Raw genomic sequence first — 20,549 nt, forward strand, 5'->3', positions numbered from 1 at the left:
GCAGAAAACAAATTGGCCAAAATTTTTTAAAAAAATTGGTTTTTACATCTTTTTTGGGGGGAATTTCATATAAAAAAATGTTAAAAATATTGTTATTTTTTCAAAATAAAAGCTCTTTTTTTGTTTATAGCGCAAAAAGTAAAAATCGCACAGGTGATCAAATACCACCAAAAGAAAGCTCTGTTTGTGGGAAAAAAAGGACGTCAATTTTGTTTGGGTAAGGCGTCGCACGACCGCGCAATTGTCAGTTGAAGTCGCACAGCGCCGAATCGCAAAAAGTGGCCTGGACGGAAGACAGCAAAATCCTCCGGTGGTAAAGTGGTTAAAAGACCATAGTAAAAAAAACTGACTAAAAGGTCTATCCAGGAGGAATCAGTGGAAGAATTGGCAGAAATTCCTTCTGCTTTGTGTTTTGCGATTGACGCCCTCCAAGATTCTATCCAACAGATTTCCCAAGTAGCCCTTCTCTCTGTCCATATACGCAGAGTTCTTAGCCGTCAGGTTTCAGGAAACTTCAGGGTTAAGGTCAGAAAAGACCCTGGGTCCAAAAGCCTGGTAAAATAGGCATCAAGTTGGCCTTATGAAGACGTGCCCCCACTCACTCGGGTGGGGGGAAGAATTTTGCTCTTAAGAGCTTTGTTCAGGATAAATAGCTCATAGCCACTGTAACTCAGGGCTGCATGACGGAGTTCAGGGAGTTTCCTTATTTTCGGTTTCTGGGTTCAAATGTCCCTACGTACCCGGTAAATAGGGAACCCTTGTTCCGGGGCTCTGGAACACCTGTGGGTACAGGGTGTAATTGTGGAGGTTCCAGCCAGCGAAAGGTTCACAAGGTTTTACTCAGTGCCAAAGCCAAATGGAGAGGTAAGACCCATTGTGGATCTAAAAACCAATACCTGACCATTTTTTCGTTCCGGATGGAATCAGTTCGTTCGGTGGTAGCCTCTCTAGGAAGAGGACATTTTTTGGCCTCCATAGATGTCAAGGACGCATACCTCCATGTGCCAATCCTTAAGTCGCATCTGAGGTTTCTATGGTAGGCAGTATAGCAGTGTCATTTCCAGTTTGTAGCTCTACCGTTCGGTCTGGCTACAGCTCCCCAGGTGTTTACAGAAATCTTGGTCCTGGTGTGTGCCTTTCTAAGGTCCAAGGTCGTCTCTGTCATGGGTTACCTGGACGAACTACTGTTAAAGAACCTCTGACACAATTGGTAACATAACGCGTTAGGGCATGACCATGCGGTCACGACACACCAGCGTCTGACTGCCCCTCCGCCAGTGGTGACGGCGGGACGGTGCACAGTGGGAGATGCATGCAGTTTGACCTCTCATTCTGCTGATTTAGTGTATGAAATTACTTGTATCATGTAAGTGCATATTGGAAGGGGGGTTTATATTGAATACAGTGTTTTTACAATATTACGCTATGTGAGCTGTCCTCTCTCCTTATAATCTATGGTCCTTGTGCTACTTCATTTTATTTGGAGTGGATATGATCAGCATGACAGGAGATCCTTGCCAGTGATTGTGATGTTTGATCATATTGCCTTACTTGATTGCGTTGAGTTTTCAACCATAGGGAGTGGATTCCATGAGGTGTGGTTCTGGTCTTTATGTCCTGTTTTTAGCCATATTCACCCTCCCATATCATCTAGACCACCGTTTATGGTTTACAAGGTGTTATGCACTTTAACACATGGACTAATATAATATTATTGTTGGACTGACAACTCATTATATAAAATATATTGTTTATTCATTTAATATTAGCGCTGCTAATGCTGGATTCTTTTTGTGGCGTCTAGCATATTCTGTGTTTGTTAAAGAATTGTTTAACCCTTTGGCTAACACAAGACTTGGCCCTAATGATGCAGTTCCTAGAGGATTTGGGTTGAATTTTCATTCTAGAGAAATCAACCTTAAAGCCTGTTCAAGTCTTGGTATATCTGGGTCTGGTTCTCCACACAGTTCAGGCAAAAGTTTTTTATGGCATCAAAAAAGGTTGAAGCCCTAAGAAGCCTGGTTCGGTTCCTAGGTAGGAATTATGCATGAATTATGCATGAAACTATTGGGCAAAATGGTGGCCTATTTCGAGGCAGTTCCTTATGCTCAATTTCACTTCAGACTGTTTCAGAACAGTATTCTCTCTGCTTGTAACAAGAAGGTCCAAGCGTTGGATTCCCCTATGTCTCTTGCTCCAGGAGTCAGGCAGGATCTGTCTTGGTGGATGGTTCTCATCAACCTAAGCAAAAAAAAATCTTTTTTGCCAGTAACCTGGAAGGTTGTAAACACAGATGCCAGCCTGATCGGCCTGAGGGGCTGTCTTGGAGGGTCTTTCTGTCCAGAGGACTTGGTCTCGGGTAGAGAGGCTCTTGCCCATCAACATCTAGGAAACCAGGGCAGCTCATTTGGCGCCGTGTCATTGCACAACCAGGTTGCGGCGGTGTCCTTTCAGGATTCAGTCTGACTATGTGACCCTGGTGGCTTATATCAACCATCACTTGGTTTAGAAAGTAGTGAACCACAAACTGACATGGGCAGAGAGGTATGTTTCATGTCTGTCAGCAGTATTCATCCCGGGTGCGGACAATTGGCAGGCAGACTTTCTAAGTCGCCAGCGATTGTGTCCAGGGGAATGGTCCTTGCATCCGGAGGTGTTTCAGCTGATCTTTCAACGTTGGGATACCCCCTACATAGATCTATTGGCATCCAGGTTCAATAACAAACTGGACAATTTTGTTTCCAGAACCAAGGATTCGATCACTATCGGAACAGATGTCTTAGTGACCCCTTAGTCTCATTTCAGCCTGATGTATGCATTTCCTCCGATCCAACTTCTGCCATGGTTGTTGAGCAGAATTCAGGTGGAAGGGAAGCTGGTGATCCTGGTGGCTCCTGCTTGGCCCAGGAGGCCTTGATTCGCAGAGGTTGTGATGTTAGCTGTTGGGGAGCCATGGTTGCTTCCATGTCCACCAGATCTGCTTTCCCAAGGTCCCATATACCATCCTGCTTTACAGTCGCTGAATTTGATGACCTGGTAATTGAAACCAGAATCTTTAAAGGATCAGGGGATCTCGAGCTCAGTTTTGGCTACATTGATTAACGCCAGAAAACCCGTCTCTAGGAGAATCTATTATAGAGTTTGGAAATCCTATATCTCTTGGTGTGAATCCAAGAAATGGCATCCTCGTAAGTATGTCATTGGTAGAATTCTTGCTTTTCTTCCGGTTGTGGTGATCTTAAAATGGCATTAGTGACCATTAAAGGGCAAGTCTCAGCCTTTTCGTTTTTTTATCCAGAGACCTTTAGTGAGGCACTCTTTGGTGCGGATATTTATGTAAGGTGTGATTTGCATTGTTCCGCCAATTAAGCCACCCGTGTCCTTGGGATCCAAATCTTGTACTCCCTGCGCTGCAGAGGCAGCCCTTTGAACCTATCAGGCAGATTCCCTTGGTATTATTGGTAAGGAAATTGGTCTTTTTGGTTGCTATACCCTCTCGGCCAGGAGGGTCTCAGAGTTAGCGGCTCTTTCCTGTAGAGAGACATTTTTTTATCATTCATCAGGATAAAGTGGCCTTTCGGCCTCATCTATCCTTTTTACCTAAAGTAGTATCAGGGTTTCACCTAAACCAGGATATAGTTCTGCATTCATTTTTTCAAAATCCTCAGACTCCAGAGGAAAGATTGTTGCATTCACTAGATGTGGTTCGTGCAGTTAGTCTATCGCCCCTCGACGACTTCACCTTTTCTTATGTCACAGTGTGTGTGTATATATATATATATATATATATATATATATATATATATATATATATATATGAAAAGGCTTCCGTAGCCCAGACATACAAAGATTACAAGAGATTGTTGTCACGCGCCACACAGCCAGTACTTGGCAGATATTCCTGCGGCTCCTTTAATGTTGCTGTAGGCCTCTTGGCAGCCTCCCTGACCAGTTTTCTTCTGGTCTTTTAATCAATTTTGAAGGGACTTTCCAGTTCTCGGTAATGTCACTGTAGTGCCATATTTTCTCCGCTTGATGATAACTGTCTTCACTGTGTTCCATGGTATATCTAATACCTTGGAAATTCTTTTCTACCCTTCTCCTGACTGATACCTTTTAACAATGAGATCCCTCTGATGCTTTGGAAACTCTCTGCGGATAAAAGCTTTTGCTGTAGGATGTGACCAGTGGTGGCCGGTCTATTATGGGCACAGAGGCCCCCCCCCCCCCCTATCAATGCGTCCGGCCCCCTAATCTACATGTGGTTCATCAGACGCATGGATTCCAATGGGGATGTTTTTCCTTTTTTTTAGAAGCAAGTGAGCCAGAAACTCTAATAGGCTTCAAAAATATCGTCACACTTATTCTCCTCCCAGCCAATCAGGAAGCGGGTCGTGAGACTTGTTTCCCAATTAGCCGAAAGGAGAAGCTATCTTATTGGCCGAGGAGGAGAGAGGAGACGCACGGCCGGAGGAGAAGCTCAAAGGACCTACCCATAAGCTGCCACTGTCTCCAATGATGGCTCACCCGCATCGCGTCAGCCACCCAGCACTCCCCGGCTCAGGCAGGGAAGGGAGGAGGAGGGGAGATCAGAGTTATCCCAGGCAGGACATCTGCTTCCTAAGGTAAGGACCCCATCCGTCTCCAGTGGGGGAGGAAGTGTTCCCCGCATCCATGTCCATCTTCTGAGGTTAATCAGAGGCACTTTAAATGATGACAGGTATATTCTTACTGCTACTTAACATGTTTTTGAAAGGGATTGCTTAATTCTGAACACAGCTACATCCCCAGTTATAAGAGGGTGTGCACACTTATGCAACCACATTATTTTATTTTTATTTCCCGTCCTAAAAGATTTTAGTTTGTTTTTTAATTGAGTTGTACAATTTATAGGTCACATTAAAGGTGGAAAAAGTTCTAAAATGATTTATCTTTGTCTCGTTTTTTTTAAATCACAGAAACCTGACTGGTTTCCACTGTATATACATATACACACATATCTATCTTTTTTTTTTTTTTTTCTAGTTGTTTCCCTCTCAAATGATAGTTATCAGACAACTGTCATATCTCCTCACGTGTTTGATAGTTGGCGACTCTGCCTGTCCTCTTTCAATAGTTGTATTTTTCATTGGTAGTTGCGAGCAGAAACCTGAGCCATTTTCCGGAGTATGTATTACATGCTTGTAATTCTTCTCCGTTAATATCCCATTCTCACTTAGCCTAAAGGTACATTTTCCTATAAGATGTTCTATTTGGAAATGTGTATCAGTGTGACATAGAAACATCTGTACATTTTTCGTATGTACTGTGTTCAAGGGCCAGGAGCTTGTTTTATCAGAGGAAAAGTGAATTTCTCTATTAATATGCTTCAAAGTATAGGCCGTGAGCACAGAAAGCTGCAGAGGGGATCCTGCCCGTGTAATAGGTTAGACATTAAGAAATGATTGGTTTTGCTGAAGGGAGTTCTCTGGGCAGTTGCTGTATTGCACTGATGTATATGTCTCATCCAGCTTGTAGTCCATCGACTTGTGCGGTACAGGGAGTTTATCTCCTACACACCTTCACAGTGCAGTATTCCCTCCACAACAGGGGCATAAATAGAAATTGCAGGGCCCTATAGCAATATTTTTATGAGCCCCCTCCTCTAACAAAAAGAAAAACACCTTTGGACAACAACCCAAGTACTTCCTTTAAAAAAAAAAGCCATTTTTGAAATGTTGCCTTGCCACTTTTCTTTCATTTTCTTTCTACAATTTCCAATAAATCTCAATGAAAATACCTTTTTTTTTAGTCCTTTTGCAGTTGGTCACATTAATGCAAAGCACTGCCTAGTGTGTCTGTGGACGACAAGCAATGCAATTTAGTCCTTAGAGCAGTGACCTCATCCCACTGGTGTTGATAGCTCTAAGGCGTTGTTGGCCCTGAAAAATGTGATGCCCATCCGCCATGCAGACACACACTTGCTGGAGCTTTGCGGTCATGTGACAGCTTATAGATCTATTTCTCTATCGTTCATTGACAGACGCAGCTCCATATTCTTCTTGACCATTGGGTTATGCTGCCCCCTACAGGAGTAGGACACTAGGCAGGAAAAAGCTTTACCACACCTATGGGGCAGTCCCTGCTGGCATACACCCACACACTCTGCTATAGCCCTCAGTTTCTTTCTGCCTAGTTTAGGAGAAGGACCTAGTTCTCTGCTGGGACTTTGGTCTTAGCTGTTTTTTTGGGGGGGATCGCCATATGGCTCTTCCGAGGGATCTTAATTTGGTATTGTCTGTTCTTCAAAAACCTCCTTTTTGAGAACATTAGGGAGATTCCTCTGCTTACACTGTCTCAGAAGGTTGCCTTTTTGGTGGCTATTACTTCTGCCCACAGAGTATCTGATTTGGTGGCGCTGTACTGCCCCTTCTCTGGTGGTCCACAGAGATAAAGTGGTACTTTGACCTAATCAGTTGTTTCTTCCTAAGGTGGTTTCTGATTTTCATCTGAATGAAGACATTGTGCTGCCTTCACTCTGTCCTAAGCCCAAGCATTCCAAGGATGATGCTTTGCCTTCTTTGGATGTGGTTAGAGCACTTAGAGTTTACCTGGCAGCTACTGAATCATTCAGGAAATCAGACTCTCTCTTTGTCCTCACCGAAGGACCTCGAAATGGATTGGCTGCATCTGCTGTGACCATATCTAGATGGATCAGGCAGACGGTGGTACAGCCTTATTCACTGAAGGGTCAGGTTCCACCTTTCCCTGTGAAGGCACATTCTACTAGGGCGCTGAGTGCCTCTTGGGCTTTTCGCCATCAGGCGTCAGTAATGCAAGTTTACAAGGCAACAGCTTGGTCGTCGGTGCACACGTTCACAAAATTATACAAGGTAGATGTGTTGGTATCCCCGGATGCCTCTTTTGGCCGCAAGGTTTTGCAGGCTGCTGTCTAAAAGAGAACATTTTCACTTTGAGGGTGTATGTTGTTACTAGGTAAGCTCAAGCTTTTCCTTGTTGAGCTCCATGTTACCTGGTTGGCTAAGTTTAGCCTTTGGGGAATTACGTTCTTTCTTTGCATCGTTTTTCCCACCCCTCATGCAAATACTTCTTTGGGGACGTCCCAATGGTCAAAAAGAATATGGAGCTGTGTCTGTCAATGAATGATAGAGAGAACTGGATTTTTGACTTACTGTAAAATCCTTTTCTCTGATGTTCATTGACAGATGCAGCACCCGCCCCTCTAATTATGAGTGGGATGTTTTTTTTGTTTTTTTTTTCTTCTTCTAAACACTGCTTGCAACAAAACTGAGGGCTATAGCAGAGTGTTTGGGTGTATGCTTGCTGGACAGTCCCATAGGTGTGGTAAAGCTTTTTCCTGCCTAGTGCCCTACTCCTGTAGGGGGCAGCATAACCCAGTGATCAAGAAGAATATGGAGCTGCGTCTGTCAATGAACTTCAGAGAAAAGGGTTTTACGGTAAGTCAAAATCCAGTTATTCCATTAGGATTTAGTACAAACTGTATGTAGCAAATATGTGGTGAGGCAATGTTTAAAGAGGGGGGTTCTTTTTTTAGCCATTCCTTCTCATTTAACCTCCCTGGCAGTCTGATTATGTCCAGATTTCTGTGCTAAAAGCGGTACATTCCTTTGCATGGAAATCTGTTGTTTTATATTTAAAAACTCACCTTCCCCTGTGATCCCCCCTTCGTCTTCCCACTGTCCTCGTAGCCGATGCCGGCACCTGACTTCCGGTTCCCTTCCCTGCGAGCGTTGAATACCGCTAAGGAGGTCAAAGCCAGCTATAAATGGTTTGAAATTTGACTGGTTCCTGCTGAACAGGCTGCATTTTGATCCATGTATGAGCGGGCTGGTTGTACTTAAGTCAATCTATGTATCGACTTCAATACAATGAGCCTGTTCATTTTTTTCCGTTCTAACACGGCCGGCGGTTATAGCCGCAAGCATTGATCATTGTATAATGATGGCTGAAAAAGCTCCCGCTGGCAGAGTACAATAGCTCCTTGGGAGGGATTCCCCCATCAACACTGACTGTGGAAAATTGCTGTCAACTTCTGGTCATTTCAGCTGGGAGATTACTGTGACTATTCCTGATGGAGAAGAAGAGGTAGATAAAAACCTTTTATTACTGGTTCCAGTATATCTTTGCTTACAATTTGAAGTAAATCCATTTTATCCAACTTCACGTGATCCCACACTACCCACAACTCCAGTTTGTGCACTTGTGGATTCAGAGCTGAAGCAGATCCACAAATTTGATCTGAAGTCTGTGATGGCAAAACATCTTGTACAGAGAATGTATTGTGATCCACTAGCAAATCCTGGTTACTTGGGTGTGATGGTGTCTCTTCCAGCCTATAGTATTTTACTAATTTGTACCCCCATTTTGGGATAATGGGGAGGGTGCAGGGCTAAGTCAGGTTTATCAGATAGGAAGATGGGTTAATACAGTCAGAGAGAGTGGTAGGGGCTCACAGAAAAGGAAGGCCAGCCCTGGGTTTGAGCACCCTAACAGATTTGCCATGTTGGGTAAAGATGTGGGGGTGGCAAGCTCAGAGGTGGCAGCCCTAGATGTCACTTCTATCCCTAACAGTCGGAAGAGCAGGCCGTCTAGTAGAGTTGGTGAGGGGACTGTAGGTAGGCCTAGACAGTTGGTGGTAATTGGGGATTCTATAATCAGAAGGACTGATAGAATAATTTGTCACCAGGCTCACCCCAACCAAATGGTTTGCTGTCTCCCTGGGGCCAGAGTTCGGCATGTGGTGGACCAGGTTGATAAATTACTGGGAGGGGCTGGGCATGACCCAGCTGTCTTGGTCCACATTGGAACCAATAACATAATATATGGAAGGTGGAGGCTCCTTAAGAACCAATTTAATGAACTAGGCTGCAAGTTGAAGGGAAGGACCTCCAAGGTGATATTCTCTGAAATATTGCGTGTGCCATGCTCAGCACAGGAAAGATGGGGAGATTAGAGAGCCGAATGCATGGCTAAAGACCTGGTGTAAGAAGGAGGGATTTGGGTTTTTAGAGCACTGGGCTCACTTTTCATTGGGGTGCAACCTATATGCTAAAGATGGTTTTCACCTAAATAAAAGGGGGACTTTTGTGCTAGGGGAGAGGTTTATGGGAATGCTGGATGTGTTTTTAAACTAGGATTGAGGGGGGAGGGTGAATGAGATTATAATGGGGCAGACAGGTCAGACAGGGGTCAGCCCTTATTGGTGGGTGGAATGGGGAGTCATATAAATAAAGGCTATAAATAAAAAAAGACATGAACTTTTAAAAAATATAAAAATGAAGGAACACTATAATTTTCTAATTGTTACAAAGAATATAACAGAATATGTAAAAAGGAAATCAAGGACGCAAAAATTCAAAATGAACAAGAAATTGCAAAAGATAGTAGGACAAACCCCAAAAAATTATTCAAATATATTAATAGTAAAAAGGTTAGGTCTGAGTATGTAGGCCCTTTAACAAAATAATAAGGAGAGGGTGACTGGGGACAAAGAGAAGGCAAATGTATTAAATACTTTCTTCACCTGTGTATACAAAGGAGCATGGGGAAGCTCATGACCATAATGAGGATGGTATTGACACAGCCCCAAATGATCCACAATGGCTCAAAAGTGATATGGTCCAGAAATATTTAGACAGAATAAGGGTGGATAAAGCACCTGGACCAGATGGCATCCACCCACACATCCTAAAAGAATTGAGCGCTGTAATTTCAAAGCATTTGTTTCTAATTTTTAGGGACTTGTTAAGGACTAGAATAGTACCACTGGATTGGCTTAGGGCCAATGTGGTGCCTATATTTAAAGAGGGACCAAAGTCTTTGCCGAGTAACTATAGACCTGTTAGTTTAACTTCTATAGTCGGGAAGATACTGGAAAGTTTATTAAAAGAACACATAGATGAGTTCTTGCTGGAAAACAGACAGCATGGATTCATCAAAGGTAGAAGTTGTCAAACAAACCTGATTTGTTTTTTATGAAGAGGTAAGTAAAACCTTGGACAGAGGAGTGGCTGTAGACGTAGTATACTTGGATTTTGCAAAAGTGTTTGACACATTTCCCCACACACGGCTAATGTGTAAGGTAAAGTTTACTGGCATGGAATGATCAGTTTGCAAATGGATAGAAAATTGGCTAAAAGATAGAATTTAGAGAGTAGTGGTAATGATTCTTACTCTAAATGGTCTAAGGTTATCAGTGGTGTACCCCAAGGTTCAGTGTTGAGACCCTTACTTTTAATATCTTTATAAATGATATAGGGTCTGGGATTAAAGGTACCATTTCAGTCTTTGCAGATGACACCAAGCTTTGCAGTGGAATAACTTATTTACAGGATGTCTCCAACTTACAAGCTGACCTCAATGCACTGTTTCATTGGGCAACTATGTGGCAAATGAGGTTTAATGTTGATAAATGTAAAGTTATGCACTTGGGGGCTAAGAATATGCATGCATCATACATACTAGGTGGAGTAGAACTGGGGGAATCCATAGTGGAGAAGGATCTGGGTGTTCTGGTAGATCATAAGCTTAATAATAGCATCCAATGCCAAGCTGCACTTTCCAAAACAAGCAAAGTCCTTTCTTGTATTAACAGAGGCATGGACTCCAGAGATAGAGATATCATGTTGCCCCTGCAAATCATTAGTAAGACCTCATCTGGAATATGCTGTTCAGTTTTGGGCACCAGTTCTTAAAAAGGATATCAGGGAACTGGAGAAAGTGCAGAGAAGGGCAACCAAACTGAAAAGAAGCATGGAGGACCTCAGCTATGAGAAAAGATTAGAGGAATTGCATTTTTCTTGCTTGAGAAAAGGAGATTAAGGGGGTATATGATCAACATGTATAAATGCATAAGGGGTCCATATAGTGAACTTGGTGTTGGTGTTGTTATTCACTTTAAGGTCAACACAGAGGATAAGGGGGCACTCTTTACATCTAGAGGAAAACATATTTCGTCACCAAATACGGAAAGGTTTTTTCACCGTAAGAGCTATGAAAATGTGCAATAGACTCCCTTCAGAGGTGGTTCTGGCTAGCTCACCAGATTGCTTTAAAAAAGGACTGGAGTTTTTTTCTGGGAGTACTTAATATAACTGGGTACTAAGTTCATCCAGGGAATATCCGATTGTCTCTTGGGGGATCAGGAAGGATTTTTTTTCCCCTGCTGTAGCAAATTGGATCATGCTTTTTGCTGGGGTTTTCCCCTTCCTCTGGATCAACTGTGGGTATAGGATTGTGTATATGGGATTGTATGGTTGAGTTTTCTTTACTGTTTTTTTTTTTTTCTCTTTTTTTATTGTTTGAACGAGATGGACTTTTTTTGACCTGACTAACCGTGTAACTATACTTTTCAAGATTGACTTAGCACTGGGGGATGATGAGCCGTCTCCTATTTTGTGTAGAGTGAGAGAAAGGTAGTAGAATCTCTATTATTCTCCATTTGGCTAAATTATCATGAAAAAAATGTTAGCCTCAATGTTTTTTTTTTTTTTTCTGGTTGCATATGGGCCTTTTTTCAGTGTTTAAAAAGTGTACAATAATATGAGGTCAGAGCTCTAAGGGATTCTGATACTGAAGGCGTACCATTAGTGGCAGAATGGCCCTTTGGTCAGCATGTTAGCTTCCGGTTCTCCGAAAGCCCTGGTCATAAAACTTAAGATCTTTTATGTATCAGCCCTTCGAGAAAAAAAAAACCTGCTCACAAATGTAAAGTTTATGTGCAAAATATATCTGTAACTTTTTAAAGAAATTATGAACAAATCTCAGCTAAATAGTTTTCTCCTGCTGCTAAAAATTAAAAAAAAAAAAAAAAAAGAGATCTAACAGAAATTTGTTCTGAAAAAGTGTCATTTTGAATTTGAGATGTAGTCAGATCGATCACACTTCATTTAACAGCAATTATTGTATAGACCAAAATATGCAGGGGTTATTAAGTGTACTTCTATATGTCAGTGGGGGTTTACAAGCTGGGTAATATGATCATCTGCTTCACAGAACATTGAATTGCCCCTCAGTCAACAGTCTGAGATCTCCTTCATCATTTACTGTCATTCAGCTGCATTCCTGCCATCTCTTCAATTATCAGCGTCAATGGAAATCTGTCGTAATGACACATATGCAATTTTTCTTTGTATGTCACCATTAGTACAGAATAAACATGTAGCTATCTATTGCTTTATCTCTCACTCTAGCAGCTATTCTCTCTATTGGTTACATTCAATGATTAGAGCTGAAACCAATAATTCCATTGCTGAAATGGAAACTGGACTCAAATTAACAACAGTTAAATATGCATTTTAGATGCACATATGCAAACTGTATTATCTACTAAAGAATGTATCATTCTGTCCAGCTGCTTTTGTGATTCATACACCTACCAAATAGCACAGGGATGAGGGTGACACCACTTTGTTTATTTAAAATAAGGAATACATTAGTGTTACCTTCCTACACCTAGCATACTCATTGGATATCGAAAGATTAGGAGCACATTGATCAGTCACCAACACTGCTGAGTCTGTTCTGTCCTGTCATTATTTATCCTGTCAGCACTTTTGCATGCAGCAGAGCCTGACTGGCTTTTAAAGAAGCCCCTCCCATTTCCGATCTCAGTGGTGCTGTGCAGGGGATGACAGAGGCTGATATCAAGATAGACTCAATAACGTACACCAGTTGTATGTAAAAGCAGTGTTTATTGCCAATTACCAAGCATTCATTTTTCAAGCACTCACCTCTCTATAAAAGACCTCACAGTTGACAATGCGTACGATAGCCATGAGGTCAAAGGAACTGCCTGCAAAGCTCAGAGACAGGATTATTGCAATGCACAGATGTGGGGAAGGCTACACAAAAGTGTCTGCTGCACTGAAGGTTTACAAGAGCACAGTGGCCTTCATAATTTTCAAATGGAAGAAGTTTGGCACAACCTAGACTCTTCCAAGAGCTGTTCGCCCTGACAAACTGAGCAATTGGGGGAGAAGGGCCTTAGTAAAAAAGGTGACCAGGAACCCGATGGTCACTCTGACTGAGGTTGAAAGATCCTGTGTGGTGATGGGAAAAAGTTCCAGAAGGAAAACCATCACTGCAGCCCTCCCCCTATCTGAGGTTTATGGTGGAGTAGCTAGACGGAAGCCTCTCCTCAGTGCAAGGCACATGAAAGCCTGCTTGGCGTTTGCAAAAAAGGACCTAAAGGAATCTGACTGTGAGGAACAAGATTCTTTGGTCAGATGAATCATAAATTTAACTCAATACTCTTTCACACAATATACAGCTGCAAGAAAAAGTTTGTGAACCCTTTGGAATGATATGAATTTCTGCACAAATTGGTCATAAAAAATGTGATTTGATCATCATCTAAGTCACAACAATAGACACTCACAGTCTGCTTAAACTAATAACACACAAAGAATGAAATGTTGCCATGTTTTTATTGAACACACTATGTAAACAATCACAGTGCAGGTGGATAAAGTATGTGAACCCTTGGATTTAATAACTGGTTGAACCTCCTTTGGCAGCAATAACTTCAACCAAACGTTTCCTGTAGTTGCAGATCAGACCTACACAACGGTCAGGAGTAATTCTTTACCATTCCTCTTTACAGAACTGTTTCAGTTCAGCAATATTCTTGGGATGTCTGGTGTGAATCACTTTCTTGAGGTCATGCCACAGCATCTCAATCGAGTTGAGGTCAGGACTCTGACTGGGCCACTTCAGAAGGCATATTTTCTTCTGTTTAAGCCATTCTGTTGTTGATTTACTTCTATGCTTTGGGTCATTGTCCTGTTGCAACACCCATCTTCTGTTGAGCTTCAGCTGGTAGACAGATGGCCTTAAGTTCTCCTGAAAAATGTCTTAATAAACTTGGGAATTCATTTTTCCTTCGATGATGGCAATCCATCCGGGCCCTGACGCAGCAAAGCAGCCCCAAACCATGATGCCCCCACCACCATACTTCACAGTTGGGATGAGGTTTTGATGTTGGTGTGCTGTGCCTCTTTTTCGACACTCATAGTGTTGTGGGTTTCTTCCAAATAACTCAACTTTGGTTTCATCTGTCCACAGAATATTTTGCCAGTACTGCTGTGGAACATCCAGGTGCTCTTGTGCAAACTGTAAACGTGCAGCAATGTTTTGTTTGGACAGCAGTGGCTTCCTCTGTGGTATCCTCCCATGAAATCCATTCTTGTTTAGTGTTTTATGTATTGTAGATTCGCTAACAGGGATGTTAGCATTTGCCAGTGACGTTTGTAAGTCTTTAGCTGACACTCTAGGATTCTTCCTCACCTCATTGAGCAGTCTGCGCTGTGCTCTTGCAGTCATCTTTACAGGACGGTCACTCCTATAGAGAGTAGCAGCAGTGCTGAACTTTCACCAATTAGAGACAATTTGTCTTACCGTGGACTGATGAACAACAAGGCTTTTGGAGATACTTTTATAACCCTTTATGCAAGTGAACAATTCTTAATCATAGCTCTTCTGAGAGCTCTTTTGTGTGAGGCATAATTCACATCAGGCAATGCTTCTTGTGAAAAGCAAACCCAGAACTGGTGTGTGTTTTTTATAGGGCAGGGCAGCTGTAACTAACACCTCCAATCTCATCTCATTGATTGGACTCCAGTTGGCCGACATCTCACTCCAATTAGCTCTTGGAGATGTCATTAGTCTAGGGGTTCACATACTTTTTCCACCTGCACTGTGAATGTTTACATGGTGTGTTCAATAAAAACATGGCAACATTTCATTCTTTGTGTGTTATTAGTTTAAGCAGACTGTGATTGTCTATTGTTGTGACTTAGATGATGATCAGATCACATTTTATGACCAATTTGTGCAGAAATCCATATCATTCCAAAGGGTTCACATACTTTTTCTTGCAGCTGTATACAGCGCTGATCTATGAAATCAATGTTTGAAAGCAAAATGTATACTCCATGTATCCGTGCAGAAGTATTTGGGTGCTATGCAAATATAATCCATAAAAGTGTTCATCCAGTCCTCAAAATTGCCTAAATAAATGTCACCGTACTATGGGTATTATAAAATAAAGAAAGTGCTATAGTGTAGTGTAAAGTAGATCCTAATCAATCCTTAAAGTTTGGAAAAAAAGATGTGTAAAACTTATTTAAAAAGTGCCACTGTGCTGTGCCAGCAATTTTCACAGTGTGTCCAATCCGCCCATAAAGTGCTTCAGTGCTACACCACCTTTGCCACACTGGAGAACTCACCAGATTTCCATGACCCCCCCACTACAGGTAAGTTATGTAAAGCATGATGTTATGATGGGATTCACAATTGTTCTGACCTTCCTGCTCTGTGTTGTTCATCTAGCAATCATCTCACCAGCATGGCCCATTAGACGTTACATAAAAGAGTAAAGGGGCCAACATAGTGTAAAATCTTCAATGTTAATGCATTAAAAAACACACACAATTCTCCTATTCACATTTAACTGTGCTATGCCTCACACCAGGGGTATAAGCAATAAAGATACTTTAAAATTAACTGCAGTGCAATCCCCAATGCGTCACATGTACAGTGCCTTGCAAAAGTGTTCGGCCCCCTTGAACTTTGCGACCTTTTGCCACATTTCAGGCTTCAAACATAAAGATATAAAACTAATTTTTTGTGAAGAATCAACAACAAGTGGGACACAATCATGGAGTGGAACAAAATTTATTGGATATTTCAAACGTTTTTTAACAAATAAAAAACTGAAAAATTGGGTGTGCAAAATTATTCAGCCCCCTTAAGTTAATATTTGTAGCGCCACCTTTTGCTACGATTACAGCTGTAAGTCGCTTGGGGTATTTGTTTGTTTGTAAATTAAGTTGCGCTAAGTGTGATAAATGGAGATGTAAAGTCCATAAAGTCCCAATAGTAAATGATGATGACAAAATCCTAGATGTAATCCTGGACCAGACTCCCTTAAGGGTATAGGCTTACCAGATTCAGGTAAGAGAAAAGCAGATGCTCAATGAATCTTGTCACCTTGATAGAAGATCCAGGCCCACGTGAGCGGTAGACTCAATGGTCATTGGATCATGAAAAAAATGTAAAATACGCAATAGCGTAAAACCCAACAAATAGGTAAATATCACCAATGTGACTTGAGAATAACGTGTGTAAAAATTAGACCACCACCAAAGATTCTTATTATCAGTGGGCAAGTGTATATTAAAGAAAATGGTGTGTGTTAAATACCCCTTACCAAATATAAATAAGGGTAGGTGTATATAAACCAATAAATAATTCCAGCTGAAGTTGCCTCTTACCAGACGACTATAATGGATGTGCCAAAGTGAAAAAAACAATGATGAAAGATAGGTGTAGAACCATCACCAGCTAGATGAGCCTCTTACCATGTGAACGAAATCAAAATGTGTAAAATCAGATTCCAATAAGACACCAAGATTCAGTACCGAAAAGGAACCAGTAGGGGTCACCTCTTACCAGATCTTTAGATCAACCACGCTTGTATGATATTAATTGGTTGGGGGTCCGACAACAGACTCGAGCAACTGATCCTCAGATGTTCCCAATGTTCACCATTCAAAAAGAGAGAGAGAGGCTCCCATAGCGTAAAACAGTAAAATTTATTCCAAAAATAAAAGCAAGAACACTCACAGAAACCAGGATGGAATGAGCAATTGTATACAGCCGCCGGCCGAACGGCTTCGCTCGCCCGCACTCTCTGGTCGCGATCGGATGACGTCAGTACGCCGTGCCCTGACGACGTTTCGTCACAGATGACGTTTTCAAAGGTGCGGACGGCGTACTGACGCCATCTATTTATGCGGGGAGGTAAACAGAGACCGGAAGCGAACGAGCACCGCTCCGCCATCTTGGATGGGGGAAACCAAGAACGGGACGGAAACTCATTCAATATCCAGAGATTGATACCTAAAAAACTATGTATGAAAACAGCATTGAAAGTTTCACATAACCCGCAAATTAATTATACTAAACACATGCTAGTTAACATAATCAAATGTCGAATGGTATACATAAATAACCACATAAATGGATCGAGTATGCCGCCATCTAGAGGTTATGAATAAGTATTGCCAAGCTAAACATCATAGTCACAATATAGCCACAATATCACAATATAGTCACAATAGGACAAGCACTCTTTTTAACCCTCACAATATTATAAAATTATGGAGGGAAAAATTATTGACATTGGTGAGATTTCATCTTATGTCCATTTTTAAGTACAGTAAAACTCAAACATCTGTTGGTTGAAAAACTTAATCTATATGACTATCAATTGGATAAACCAGAACTGTGTAGGGCAATTAAGATACCTCAGATATTAACACTTGCATGCTAATTGCATAAATTTGATACTGTTCTCTGACTGTAACAATAAAAAATATTAAAAATATTATAAATAAGAAGGGGAAAAACTAATTAGTTAAAAAAAGGAAAAAGAGAACCCTAATGGAATTGGATTGACTAAGCATTATTTATAAACGCGTTTACCTCAATATCGACATTGAGTCCAAACGGTACATAAGTTTTGACCCGGTGAATCCAGGTCATCTCTAGCTTTGAGATTCCTCTAACTAGAGGTTCACCTCTCCAGTGGGGTACAAATTTATCTATCCCAAGAAATAAGGTATTTCTGGGATTTTTATTGTGGACAAGGGCATAATGTTTGGACACTGAATGCTTAGGAAAACCTTTGAGTATATTTGATATATGTTCATTCAGTCTTACTTGTAGCGGTCTTTTGGTACGTCCTATGTATTGAAGCCCGCATGGGCACTGGAGTAGATAAACAATGCCAGTGCTCATGCAGGAGATAAATGGCTTAATGGCATGAACTCTGCCTGTACTGGTAGATTTGAATTCTTTAACTGTTCTACATTTGTTGGAACTGAAAGAACAGACTCGGCATCTGTTGCATTTGTAGAATCCAGTTAGCTGACTTAAAAAGGTGGGTTTGGGAGCAGGTGGTTCTAAAATATTAGGTGCCACTTTGTCCCTCAAAGTGGGAGCCCCTTTGAATACCACACGTGGTTTGTCAGGCAGGGTACTGCCCAAAATTGGGTCATTGCCAAGAATATGCCAATGACGACCAACTATATTTTTAACACTCATATGTTGGGTTGAGAAAGGGGTAACAAAAGGTAAATCAAATGAGGGGTCTTTGTTATCTACTCTGGACACATTGTTCAATAGTTGCGTTCTATTCAATCTGCTAACCTCCAAAAGGGTTGCATCAAGAAACGTTTTACTATATCCCTTGTCCAGGAACCTTTTAGTGAGAACAAGAGCCTGAGATTGAAACTCCTGAAATTCACTACAATTACGCCTAATACGTAGGTATTGGCCTTTGGGTATAGCCCTCAGCCATGGTGCGTAATGACAGCTATCGACAGGAATATATGAATTCCTGTCGGTTGTTTTAAAATATGTACATGTCGAGAATTGACCATCCTTGATGCTGATGGTGAGGTCAAGGAAATTGACAGAAGACTGGCTACATTCATAATTTAACTGAATACCCCGATCATTAGAGTTTAAGTGTTCCAAAAAAGCTATTAAGTCACTGTGGTGGCCATCCCAGAGGAGGAGCACATCATCTATATACCTAGCCCAAAGCAGTATCTGCGGCCTGCGATGGGAATAGATGACGTGCTCCTCCCACTGGGCCATAAATAAGTTGGCAAGTGACGGGGCATATTTAGCGCCCATGGCCACCCCAGTGACCTGTTGGTAAAATTGCCCATTGTACCAAAAGTAATTATGGTGAGTGGCGAACTCCAGTAGTTCCATAATAAAGGATATCTGAATTGTTGGTAAGTCAGAATCCCTATTAAGGTACATGTTGACTGCATTTAACCCCACATTATGTGGAATAATTGTATAAAGAGAGGAGACATCGGCAGTGACCATCCAAAGATGGTCACTGGGAGTCAAACCCATTAGGAGGCTAATGACGTGTCTCGTATCTTTAATATATGAAGGTGTGGTTTGCACCAATGGCTGCAAATAAGAGTCAATGTACTTCCCCACCCGGGACGTCACAGAGTCGATGCCACTGACAATGGGACGACCCGGGGGGGAAGTCAGACTCTTATGCAATTTAGGTAAGTAATAGATAACCGGAGTGCGAGGGCACTTAGGGATCAAGAATGCTTTTTCTTTTTTGTTTATTATATTTTGATTATATCCTCTCTCCACAATGCCCTCCAAAGTCTTTTTATAAGAAATCTTAGGGTCCTTGGAGAGTGGAACATAAGTTTGATTGTCACCCAAGATACGTTGCATCTCTCGGTTATAATCACTGCGATCAAGTACAACGATCCCACCCCCCTTGTCTGCTGGTCTGATGACCAAATCCTTATTTTCACACAAGGAATCTAATCCTGTTTGTAGGCCAGCAGACAAGGAGGTATTGTGCAGTTTGATCTTGTCAAGATCTCTTAGTACAACATCCCTAAAAACTTTTAATGCTGGAGCTAGGGATCCCGGAGGATTAAATAGTGAAGCATTTGAGAGCCCGGAGTGTTGAATTTCTGAGCTAGTCAAACGATTCTCTTTAATAGGGTTGCTTAATATATATCTTTTAATATTAAGCTTCCTCACAAACTTGTGGACATCCATGTAAGTGTGAAATTTGTCCAGGCGTTTCGGAGGAGCATATTTCAAACCCTTATCTAGTAAAAGTTTTTCAGATTCTGTTAAAACTACCTTACTGAGGTTAAAGACCCCTGCCCCAGCTAAGTTTTTACTTTTTTTAGATTGGATGCGCCTGCCTCCTCTACTTCCTCTTGAGGTTCGGCGGGGCGCTTGGTTCCTTGTGTGGCCCTGGGAAAACCCCAACCTGGATAGCTTTGGCCAGTGGAACTGTGGGGGGTTATGTTATCTGAAACAATCTCCCTAGGGGGCTGAGGTGCACCCTGATTGGGGAGGGGTTGGTTATCATTGGGACCCTCATTGTCTTTTAAAGGGTAAAATCTATTTTGCAATGGGACATTATACTGATAACTGTCCTGTCTAATATCGGATGTGTTTTGCCAGTTAGACTCTCTAATTGGACCCCTACCTCGACCTGCAGGTGGATCATACCAATGCACATCTGATCTGGAAGGGCTATGGTCATACCCGCCATAAGGAGGACGTTGATAACCATAATCCGAACCATGATCCCTATAATGATGAGGAGGTTCTGGGTAGTTATAAGGCCCCCTTCTCCACTGAGGAGTATTGGGGTAACCGGATGGATGGATATAATCTCCTTGATGGTAATTTGGAGTATTACCTTGATTTCGCCCACCATGTTGCCAGTTGGTATTATGACCTTGATTGTTAAACACATTGGTAGGCTTAGGTTGATTATGAGGTTGTTTACCCTTTTTGGGGTTCGGTCCCCTGTGGGGTGATTTGTAAGAAGGGCGTCTAGTATTCTGATGGGGACCCTTCTTTTGTGATTTTTTTGTGTTATTTGCTGTTTGTAAGGGGATAGGTATGGCTCTATTGGTTTGAGCCGTAGAAATCTCCATAACCTCTTCATC

At 41.8% G+C, this 20,549-nt stretch overlaps 1 protein-coding gene across 1 annotated transcript in view; it reads left to right on the forward strand.

Annotated features, from left to right (window-relative positions):
• The window catches only part of NBAS (NBAS subunit of NRZ tethering complex), a 1,303,215-nt gene that overhangs the window by 506,866 nt on the left and 775,800 nt on the right, over positions 1-20,549 (forward strand). The window lies entirely within an intron of this gene.

The sequence above is a fragment of the Pelophylax lessonae genome (assembly GCF_965119305.1).
Source record: "Pelophylax lessonae genome assembly, chromosome: 3".
NCBI classification, from domain to species: Eukaryota; Metazoa; Chordata; class Amphibia; order Anura; family Ranidae; genus Pelophylax; species Pelophylax lessonae.